The 10,161-nt window shown below is 41.6% G+C and overlaps 1 non-coding gene across 1 annotated transcript; it reads right to left on the reverse strand.

Annotated features, from left to right (window-relative positions):
* Window positions 1-8,202: 8,202 nt before the first annotated feature.
* TRNAK-UUU (transfer RNA lysine (anticodon UUU)) lies at window positions 8,203-8,274 on the reverse strand. Its single transcript has one exon. It is a non-coding gene; the product is annotated as a tRNA-Lys (tRNA).
* Between the last annotated feature and the right edge of the window lie 1,887 nt (window positions 8,275-10,161).

Here is a 10,161-nt window from a genome sequence, read left to right on the forward strand (position 1 = left end):
AAATTAACGTGACCAAACGGTCATGTCTGACGTGGCTCCTGGCCACCTCTCCGGCCCCATCTCTCAGTCTATCCTCCTCACTCTCTGTACTCACGTTGGTTTTCTTCTAGTTCTTCAAATAAGCCAACGTCTTTCCTAATTTCAGGCCTCTTTTCATGACAGTTTCTCTGCCTGGAAAGTTCTTCCCCATCAATCACCCCGTCACCTCTATCACCCCATTTAGATGAAACGGGTTAAAGTCGCTCAGTTTCTGTCAGAGCGAAGTATTAGAAATAAGCCCTGAAACCCTGGACCTCAAGTCAAGAAATCTGAGTACATGTCCTGGGTCTGTGGAAGGTTTGTCAACAGTTGTCTCATTGGTAAAGAAAGGGATGAACTGCACGCTCTACGAGGGCTCAGCTGTAAGACTCTCTACTGCAGATTTCTGTCTTACTGATGAGGAAACCAAGGCCTGGAATAGTTAAATTAATTTACCGTAGTACAATAAACAGCTCTTTCACTGGGCAAACCCTTTTTCTAACATTACGTGGATGTTACTGGCCTTTGGAACTGAACAGATTATTTTGTACTAAGGGAAGAAACAAAACAGGCATATTCAGCTAGGATAGTAATTCAAAATGTATGCATTAGTATGGAGATAGGAAGTAACAGTAAATGAAGAAACTGAGATGCTTAATTAAATGTATTTTTTTAAAAGATGGTTTATAACGATGTGAACATTCAGTACAGACGGGCATACTGTTCGTAAAATCATTTCCCTGATCTATAAATTCTAAACCTTCTGATGTCACAGCACTTTCATTAGTAAACTAGTTCAATGACCAATAGAAGTTGGAACACAAATGTCTACCTTCCTAGGAGACAGTGAAACAGATGTTGCATGTAGGACGTAGACATTCTCCTGACACAAATACCTCTAATCAAAGAATCTCTTTTCTAATTCAAATCAAGTGTATTAAACTTAAATAAGGGAGAAAAACACATTAGGGGGGAAAAACCCCAGCTGGCTGAGACTGGTGGCTAAGATACAGACTAAATGAATCATTTCCCCAGAGACCTTAACAATTAAAATTGGCAAGTCTGGGAACAGAGGGATAATATGACAAGTGGCTCAGTTGACATGCTCATTTAATTTCTGGGGCAAAAGTGTATTCCCCAGATGTCTCAAAAGGTAGTAGGGAAGAGAGCCAAATGTTTATTTTATCAACACACCCTGTGTGACACCTTCACCATAAGTACACAGAGAGCTAGTTAGTGAAAAAAAAATTAAAAGAAATGAAGTCAACAACAGAAACCGCAGGAAACATTCATTTACATAGTTTAATTGGCACCAACTTACGTAAATTTAAATTTCATCCTCTTTCATAATTAAGCTATGTAGAACCCATCAGATGCCATAAATATGGGCCACCTTTTCAGAACACAAGGGATAAAATTGAACAGAAATATTTTATATAGAAATCTGAGGGAGGCTGAAAAAGATTTAATTGTTATAAAGTCTTGTTTATGGTATATTTGAAATCTACATGAGACAGCACATAACAATTCTTCCATCTTTGAAAAAATCATGGAGAATACAAAATTATCTTTGAAGAAAAAGATTCATCTGGATACAAAAGAGTCACTTTTAAGAGTTTTTTAAAATGCAATTCTTCTCATCTGTAAGGTCCAATTGTCTATTCCTGGCCCACCTAAATCTCTCTTGTCTTTCAAGGTCCAATCCAACCCCCACCCATAAAAATATGGAAAACACTCAACTTTATTGAATTATAAGCTAAAGAAAGATTTTTTAAATTTTTCAAATTACCAAAAGTTTAAAAAAAAAAAATAATGCCGAAGTTTGTGAGGGTTCAATGAAGCAGAACTCTCATGCAGTGCTGGGAAGAATGGTGGGAATTTGGCAATATATCAAAAAGCTTAAAAGAAGTCATGTTCTTTGACTTAATAGTTACATTTCTGGGAATCTATCAAAAAGACAGAATCAGATTAGGAGAGAACTTTTTGTGCATAAAGATTCTTGTTTCCATGTTCTTTATATAGGAAAACTGGAAATACTGATGTGTCCAACAATAGGGAAGTTGAAATTATAGTGTATCAATAATTGCCACCATAATAATTTTCTTCTCCCTGATTTTTATGCTTTAAAATTTTTATATGCTGTATTACATCTGTAATGCTGTTTATATTTTATACTGCTGTATTTCTTTTATATTGCTGAATTACTTTTTCTTTCAACTTGTCTCTCTACAGGGAAGTCTTGGTTCTAGTTGATATTTAAGAAAATTCTGTAAAGCTATATTCTCACAGTTGGAGGCAACAACGGGATTATGACTGTGGATTCTGTCACCAAAGCAAAGTGAGGTGAGAGTATTCTTGAGAAAAACTGACCAGTGTCCTTTGAAGACCAGGGGGTCTCAGCGATTGCTGAGCTCTTAACCGGAGCTGACAAGCGCTGCCTCTAATGTCAGAAGGGAAAGGTTCATGTATTTATTACATCCTACCAAAAAGAAATAGTAGAGAATTAGAGCAGATTTGAACTTCGCAGATTTCAAAAGAAAAGCGATTCAGGTCTAGCCAGTAGACTGAACAAATGGATGCTGTAGACACGGGAACACAGCTATATTCGTGAATGCACCTTAAGAATGCTTGAGACTACCAGATAGGTCAGAGAGGGACATTCTAGGGCGGGGGAATCAACTCATTCAAAGGCACAGAGATGTGAAAAGGCAGAGTGTTTAGTTTTACTAGAGTACAAAGAGAAACTGGAAAATGAGATGAGGCACAGAAGGTAAGGAGCCAATCATGGAAGGTCTTTCGTGCCATGTTGAGGAACTGGAGATAAGGGGCCACCAGTGATTTTTCAATCATGAGAGAAACATGATCAGATGTGTTGCTTGGAAGTATATCAGTTAGAAGAGGAGGGTAAAACTGGAGGCAGAGAAACCTGAAAGACATGATAAGAATTACTGTAGGTTGGATGCATCTTCAGGGCTTGAATATACATAAAGGTAGGTTCAGGGGCTTCCCTGGTGGCAGAGCGGTTAAGAATCCGCCTGCCAATGCAGGGAACACGGGTTCGAGCCCTGGTCCGGGAAGATCCCACACGCCGTGGAGCAACTAAGCCCGTGCACCACAACTACTGAGCCTGCACTCTAGAGCCCACGAGCCACAACTACTGAGTGCACGTGCCACAACTACTGAAGCCCTCGCGCCTAGAGCCCGTGCTCTGCAACAAGAGAAGCCATGACAACGAGAAGCCCGCACACCGCAACGAAGAGGAGCCCCCATTCACCACAACTAGAGAAAGCAGTGAAGGCCCAATATAGCCAAAAATAAAAACAAATAAATAAATAACAGTAACCAAAAAAAGGTAGGTTCAGAAGAAGATTCAGTGAGTGAAACCCAGTGAGTTATAAAATCAAAGGAAAATGCCCATTTGTGTTTCCACCAAAAAGGATCAGGAATTGAACAGCTATGACCATGGCAATAAAAAAAAAAACTTGTTAGAATTTGAAAACATGAAACCTTCCTATGTTTGTCTGCGTAAGTCTGCAGTAGTTATGACATATGTCCACAAGGTCTTTGATCCTCCTTCAAAAAGATGGAGGTTAGCTCCGCACCCCATGAATTTGGCCAGTCTTGGTAACTCTCTTGTGACAAATGAAATGCAGCAGACTTACGACATGCAAGACGAGAACATAAAAGGTAATACAGCTCCTAACTCACTCTTTTCCCTGAGATCCAGCCACCATGCTGTGAGGAAGCCCAGGTTACATGGAGAGACCACTTGTTCCAGCCATGTGCTCTAACATAGCTCAGCTGAGACCCAGGGGACAGCCAGCCTCAACCTTAAAGCCCCTGAGTGAAGAAAACCTTTGAGTTGACTCTCACCCCACCCACTACAACTGCATAAGAAACCTTGAATGAGAACTGCCCAGCTGAACTCAGTCAACTCCTTGAACACTCCTCAAACTGTGAAAGATAATAATATCAAATAAAATAGAATAAAATATCAAATAAAATAACTTGGGGGTTGATTGGTTATGCAGCAAAAGATAACCAGGACATATCCCATATGTTGCTTTTAAAATGACAAGAGTCTATGGACTTGTCTTCAGGGACAGGACAGAATGTAGGGAATTGGGTAGTACTGAACCCCAAGCTTAATGAGCAAAGAACTGTAACGAACAGAATGGCAACGGGGGCTTCCAAGAGATCTTAACGCTAGAAATGCTAAGACCTTAACAATAGAAAGACACCAAGAACATGTTTATCACACTTCAGGTAATGCAAAGGAGGTAGGAAAAACTAACTCTTTAAGTGTTAACTTAGAATTCAGCAGCAATTTGATCTTGGTTTAACAGAACAGATCATACTGTGGAAAATACTATTGCTACAGAGCGGTAACAAAATGGTAAGGCCAACAGCTGCCCTGAGGTTACCTGCAGGGCCTTGGACCCCAGCAAAAAGAAAAGTTGAATGGGTTCCTTGGTCGTGCCTGGTCCCTCAAGAGCTGTACTCACTGTGAAAAGGGGGGAAATTTCAGCTGACAGTTAAAATAAAGTCATTTGCCTTTCTTAGTCATTTCTTTGGTGGTAGGAGTGGCGGCGGCGGGGTCTCTCCGGATAATCTACAACTGTAAGCCGGTACTCATGGCAAACTGGACCTGGAAATCACCCAACTTCCAAGAACTGAAAAAACACAGGCAGAGATTTACTTTAAGAGGTCCAGAAATCTCACAGAAGTAAACAGAATTGCTTTCTGGAAGAAAGCACATTAAACCCAGGTTTCAAAGAATTCTCATAGATAACAGTTTCTACAAATATTACTCACCACAAAAGAGACAGAGCAAGAGAGGTAGAGAGGAAGGAAGAATATAAGTCACAAAACACACAATGAAATCGGCCACTCATTTCAAACCACTTCACATCCTCTTGGCTTTACCTGACGCTTCAACAAGCTGCCACTGTGATAACTAGCTCTGCACAGAGTCCAGCCAATTGAAATCTATACTCCTGAAGACAGGAACAAGCAGACAGTGCCTCATTTTATACCTGGACATTGCACCTCTTGCCTCCCTCCTGCAGCCCCCTGCAAATATCACCCAGTCACCTCAATGGACACAACCTGGTCGTGAGAGAAAGTTAACTCTTTGCAGGTCAAACGTCGACCAGTGGGAGCTAGAAGCTGGAGGATGAACTGTTCTCCTTTATCCCCACCAACAGCAACCCTGCACTGCAAGTGATTTGGCTCATGGGAAACAGGACACTCAGGAAAGACAAACAGAATGCTAGCAAGAGACGTTCTCAAGAAATTCTAGGGACTTCCCTGGTGGTCCAGTGGGTAAGACTGTGCGCTCCCAATGCAGGGGGCCCGGGTTCGATCCCTGGTCAGGGAACTAGATCCCGCATGCTGCAACTAAAGATCCCACGTGCTGCAACTAAGACCCGGCACAGCCAAATAAATAAATAAATATTTTTTAAAAAAGAAATTCTAAAGGATGCCCTTCGTGATGAAGGAAGATGACCACAGAAGGCAGGTGTAGATGCAGGAAGGAAAAGTGAGCCAGGACTATGGTAAACTGTGAGGAAATGGAAACGAATACTAGCTATAGAAAGCAAACCTAGTTTGTAATTCGTGATATCAAAAAATAAGATATAATTAAAATAGTGGACAATAAGAGGAGAGGCAGAACTGGGTAAGGAAAGTTAAAGCTTTCTCAAGTCCTCATATTCTTCAAGAGCAGGGTAATTATTGCTGCGCTTCAGGCTTCATGAAGCTAAATATAGAAGTGTCACTGGGCGATCAGTTGGATTCTTCCTGACTCATTTTTGAGACCCCAGTAAGGCAACGTCAGACACCAAGGTAAGTGTGAGCTGAAGCTCTCAGGTACATAATTCACGAAGGGATATTTGAGAACCAGTCCCATGACCTTTGGTACCCCCAGCCAGAACAAGGATGTAAAGGGAAGTCAGAATGCAAAAATGAAATAAGATTTCTCACTTCCCTTGTAGGGGAGGACTGAGGTGGTGCTACCTTCCCACCTCAAGTCTCATCTGAGGAATTTCCACGGTGCCACCCAAAGTGCTGACCTCTTGTAACTGGAAGACACGGAAGACTTGCGAGTGTCTCATGCCTGAAAAACTTAAAGCAACCCGTGATGGAAATGGCTACCTAGAGATTCCAGCAGCAAGAAGCTGCTAGCAAGCGCTGGATTCCTAAGAGTCGTAAAAGAAATCCTACCACAAACACCACACTGTGAAAGTTAAAAGAATCCCCTTTGAAAGTGGAAGAAAAAGAACGCTCCCTATCACCACTTCTGTTCAACGTTGTCCTGGATGCCCTAGTCAGGTGATTAGGCAAGAAAAATAAGTAAAAGCTATAAGAACTCAAAAGGAAGAAATCAACCTGAAAGATGCTATGATTGTCTATGTATAAAAACTAAGATAATCTACGAAGAATTGGTCTTATTAAGAGTTTAGCGAGAGTGCAACCACACTACAATGCACTAGTAACAAACAGCAAATGTAGGTTTTGAAAGGATACCATTTAAAACTGCAACAAAAGAACATGAGGCACCTAAGAACAAATCAATCAAAAGTTGCGTTAGAGCCTTACTGAGAAAATTATAAAACTATTAGATGACATTAATAAAGAGTTAAATGGAGAAATACATCCATAGATAAGAATGTGATTTCCTAAGGCTCTCTCTTCTCACCAAGCTCATCCACAGATTCAGTGATATTTTGATAAAAATCCTAAGAGTTTTTTAAAAGATATTTAACAAGCTGATTCTAAGATTTATATTGAAGAACAACAGACTAAGACACATCTGAAGAAAAACAAGGTATGGGAACTCATATCAGACATGAAAATTTTTATAAATTATAGCAATTAAAATATTGTGGTTTGGGCACAGGCGTAGGCCAATTGACCCCAGTAACAAAACAGAAAGCCTAGAAACAGACTCATGACTAAATAGAAACCTGGTACATGACCAAAGGGTGATTAAGAAATTGAGGGAAAGGTTGGACTCTTGAACAAATATGTTGAAACAATTAGTTACACATTAGGAGGAAAATAATACTGGATTTCTTCCTTGATAAAAAAAAAAATCAACTCTCCATAATAGGACTTAAATGTGAAAGGCAATAACCTTCAAATATTTCAAAGAATATATGAGATTTGTCGTGGTCCGAGCACGGGTTGGAAAAGAATTTCCAGACACAAGGCAGAATGCAAAGAAGATAGAATTTATTAGAGGGAAGGGTCACTGCCAGAACAGCGGGCCAACTTCCTAGTAGTCTGGGAGAGTTGAGACCGAACATGTGCTACTGATCAGTTTTTATAGCCAGAAAACAAAGGAATGGTCCGAGGTGAAAATTTCGTTTACTGATTGGTCAAGGCACATACACCTTCCTTCTATAGGGTGGGAGTGGGACGGGGCATATGCCTTTCCTTATTTGGAACAGGTTCCATCGCCCAGGGGGACTCAGGAATTTCGTAACCATCGCAACAGGGTGGGAAAGGGAAGGGGAAACTTTTTCAGGCAGGGTCGTCTTTGTCCTTGAAGCACCACTGTCCTTGGAGCACCACAAGACTATCTTTATGCCACTGGGGTAAGAAAAGATTTACTAAACAAGGTCACAAAGTACCAACCACTAAAAGCTGCCTACAAAATAAAAGTCAAAAATAAATTAAAGGGCTTCCCTGGTGGCGCAGTGGTTAAGAATCCGCCCGCCAATGCAGGGGACACGGGTTCGAGCCCTGGTCCGGGAAGATCCCACATGCCACGGAGCAACTAAGCCCGTGCACCACAACTACTGAGCCTGCGCTCTAGAGCCCGCGAGCCACAACTACTGAAGCCTGCGCGCCTAGAGCCCGTGCTCTGCAACAAGAGAAGCCACCACAATGAGAAGCCCGCACACCGCAACCAAGAGTAGCCCCCGCTCGCCGCAACTAGAGAAAGCCCGGGTGCAGCAACGAAGACCCAACACAGCCAAAAATAAATAAATTTTAAAAACACACACACCCCCTCACTTCTGAACATCACATCTTGAGAAGAACAATATCACAGGGATCATAAAGGATAATCAGCATGGTGCATGGTCAGGGGCCTGGAGATCTTCTTACATATAAAGTGGTTGGGTTTTTTTTTTTTTTTTTTTTTTTGGCCACGCCGCGCTGCTTGCGGGATCTCAGCTCCCCAACCAGGGATTGAACCCAGGCCACGGCAGTAAAAGTGCCGAATCCTAACCACCAGACCATCAGGGAACTCCCAGGGGATTTTTAATTTTTTTTAAAGAGAAAAAGTGCAAATTTACATGGCAAATAATAACTACTTTCATCTATTTGAAGGACAGAAATGTTCAGAAGGCTTGATGTATGCTGGGGGATAGTGTATGTGATGACCACACACCTCCAGTTTCCTCTCTCCTCTCGGAAGGGACTAGTATGGAAGGAACTCTTTGGGTCTCTCTCTTCAACCCACCCCTCTGCAGTAGAGGAGATGAGGAAAAAGAGGCTCAGGCCTGTGTGGGCCCTGACCTTGCTGGCTTTTTCATTTGGAGCTCATGGGGAGCTCTGTTTGCCCTTATAGGGTGTGGTAGATACACTCACAGAGATGACTTCTCTGCCCTGCAACAAAGTGAGTCCAATTCACAGGGAAGTGGTAGAAGTCAAATTATGTTTTCAGGTCAAAGCCCCAGTTTTATCCACAATAATGTGGACCTCACAGTGATATCTGACTTCTATGTCTATTTCCACTTGGCTCAAAACCAACAGAGAAAATGTTTTGAGTAGTTATCCACCCCTCAAAACCCCCATGAGGCTTTTGAGTTATGATTATACATCCTTCCTTGACCTGGAAAGGATTTTAAGTAACCCCCTTCTCAGGAGTGGTTCTCCAAAGGAGAACTGAGATGAATGGGTATAACTTGTAAGAAGAAATATTTCAATTTGAACTTGTTAATATCAAAAAACTTTCTAATAATTGGTTGGTTCAAGTGTGATACAGTTAAGTTTCCCGGCAAATTTCCGTTGGAAGCAACCAACCCACAGAAACAGGAGGGAGTACTCCTGTAGCATCTGTGGCCTCTAATGCCCCTTCTAACTGTAAGACTCAATGAAATAAAATAAACGCGGGCTTAAAATGTAACTTGGTCATTTAAGGTCTCAAAAAACAAGAGCAATGCAGATGATTTTGGACCGATATTCTTGAGTTGCAAAGTAACCTTTTCAAAATTGTTATGCTATTTCCCTATATTTTTTGCCATGAGAATCCCACAGGAATCTCTCTCTCTCTGACATAAATTTTGAAGTGCGTCAACCACAAAAGCAAGACTGTTTCTCACACAGAGAATGTTCTTACCTGGAGAATTAATCATCACTTGAAAAGTTTCCGGAGACTGACTCAGATGCCTTTAGACAGAGCAGAAAGCATTCTAGATGTACAACTCACTTTATCTGTCTCTCCCCAAACTCCTATTCTGCTTTGTTTTTCTGTCAATGCTGTGTCCTGCCTTTCTTCTTTGAAAACTGCCCCTTATAAGTGAGTATGTTGATAGCACAGTGGGTGGATCCTCTGCTTCGCTGAATATCAGTATCACCTGGAGAGGTTTTGAAACGTTCAATGATCAGGCCAAACCCCAGACCAATTAAGTTACAATGCCCAGAGGTGGGGACGAGACATTGCATGTTTCTTTTTAAAGTTCTCCAGGTGATTCCACTGTTCGGAAAAGGTTGAGACCCACTCTATTAGCAAACACCAGTAGTTCCCAAACTTAAGCCTGCAAAAGAATCCCCTGGAGGGCTTGTTAAAACAGACTGCTGGGCTGCACCCTGCTGGGTTTCTGATTCAGTAGGTCTGGAGTAGGGCTGAGAATTTGCATCTCTAATAAGTTTCCAGGTGATTCTGATGACCACACTTCGAGAACCACGGGAATACAAAGATGTGTGGACTTTACTCCATTTGGTTCTAAATAGGGAGTCTTCAAGATAAAAACTGGTTGGTGGGGTTTCCATGGTGAGGTGGATCCCTACACACACAAGAAATGGTTCCTTCCCTCCGGTTTTTTTTCCCCCTGACTTTTAAATAGGGTTTGTGCTTCTTAATACCTTAGGCAGTCTCAGCCTAGAGCTCACTTTTAAGGGCTTTAACAT

Source organism: Lipotes vexillifer, unplaced genomic scaffold (assembly GCF_000442215.2).
Source record: "Lipotes vexillifer unplaced genomic scaffold, Lipotes_vexillifer_v1.1 scaffold279, whole genome shotgun sequence".
Lineage (NCBI taxonomy): Eukaryota > Metazoa > Chordata > Mammalia > Artiodactyla > Lipotidae > Lipotes > Lipotes vexillifer.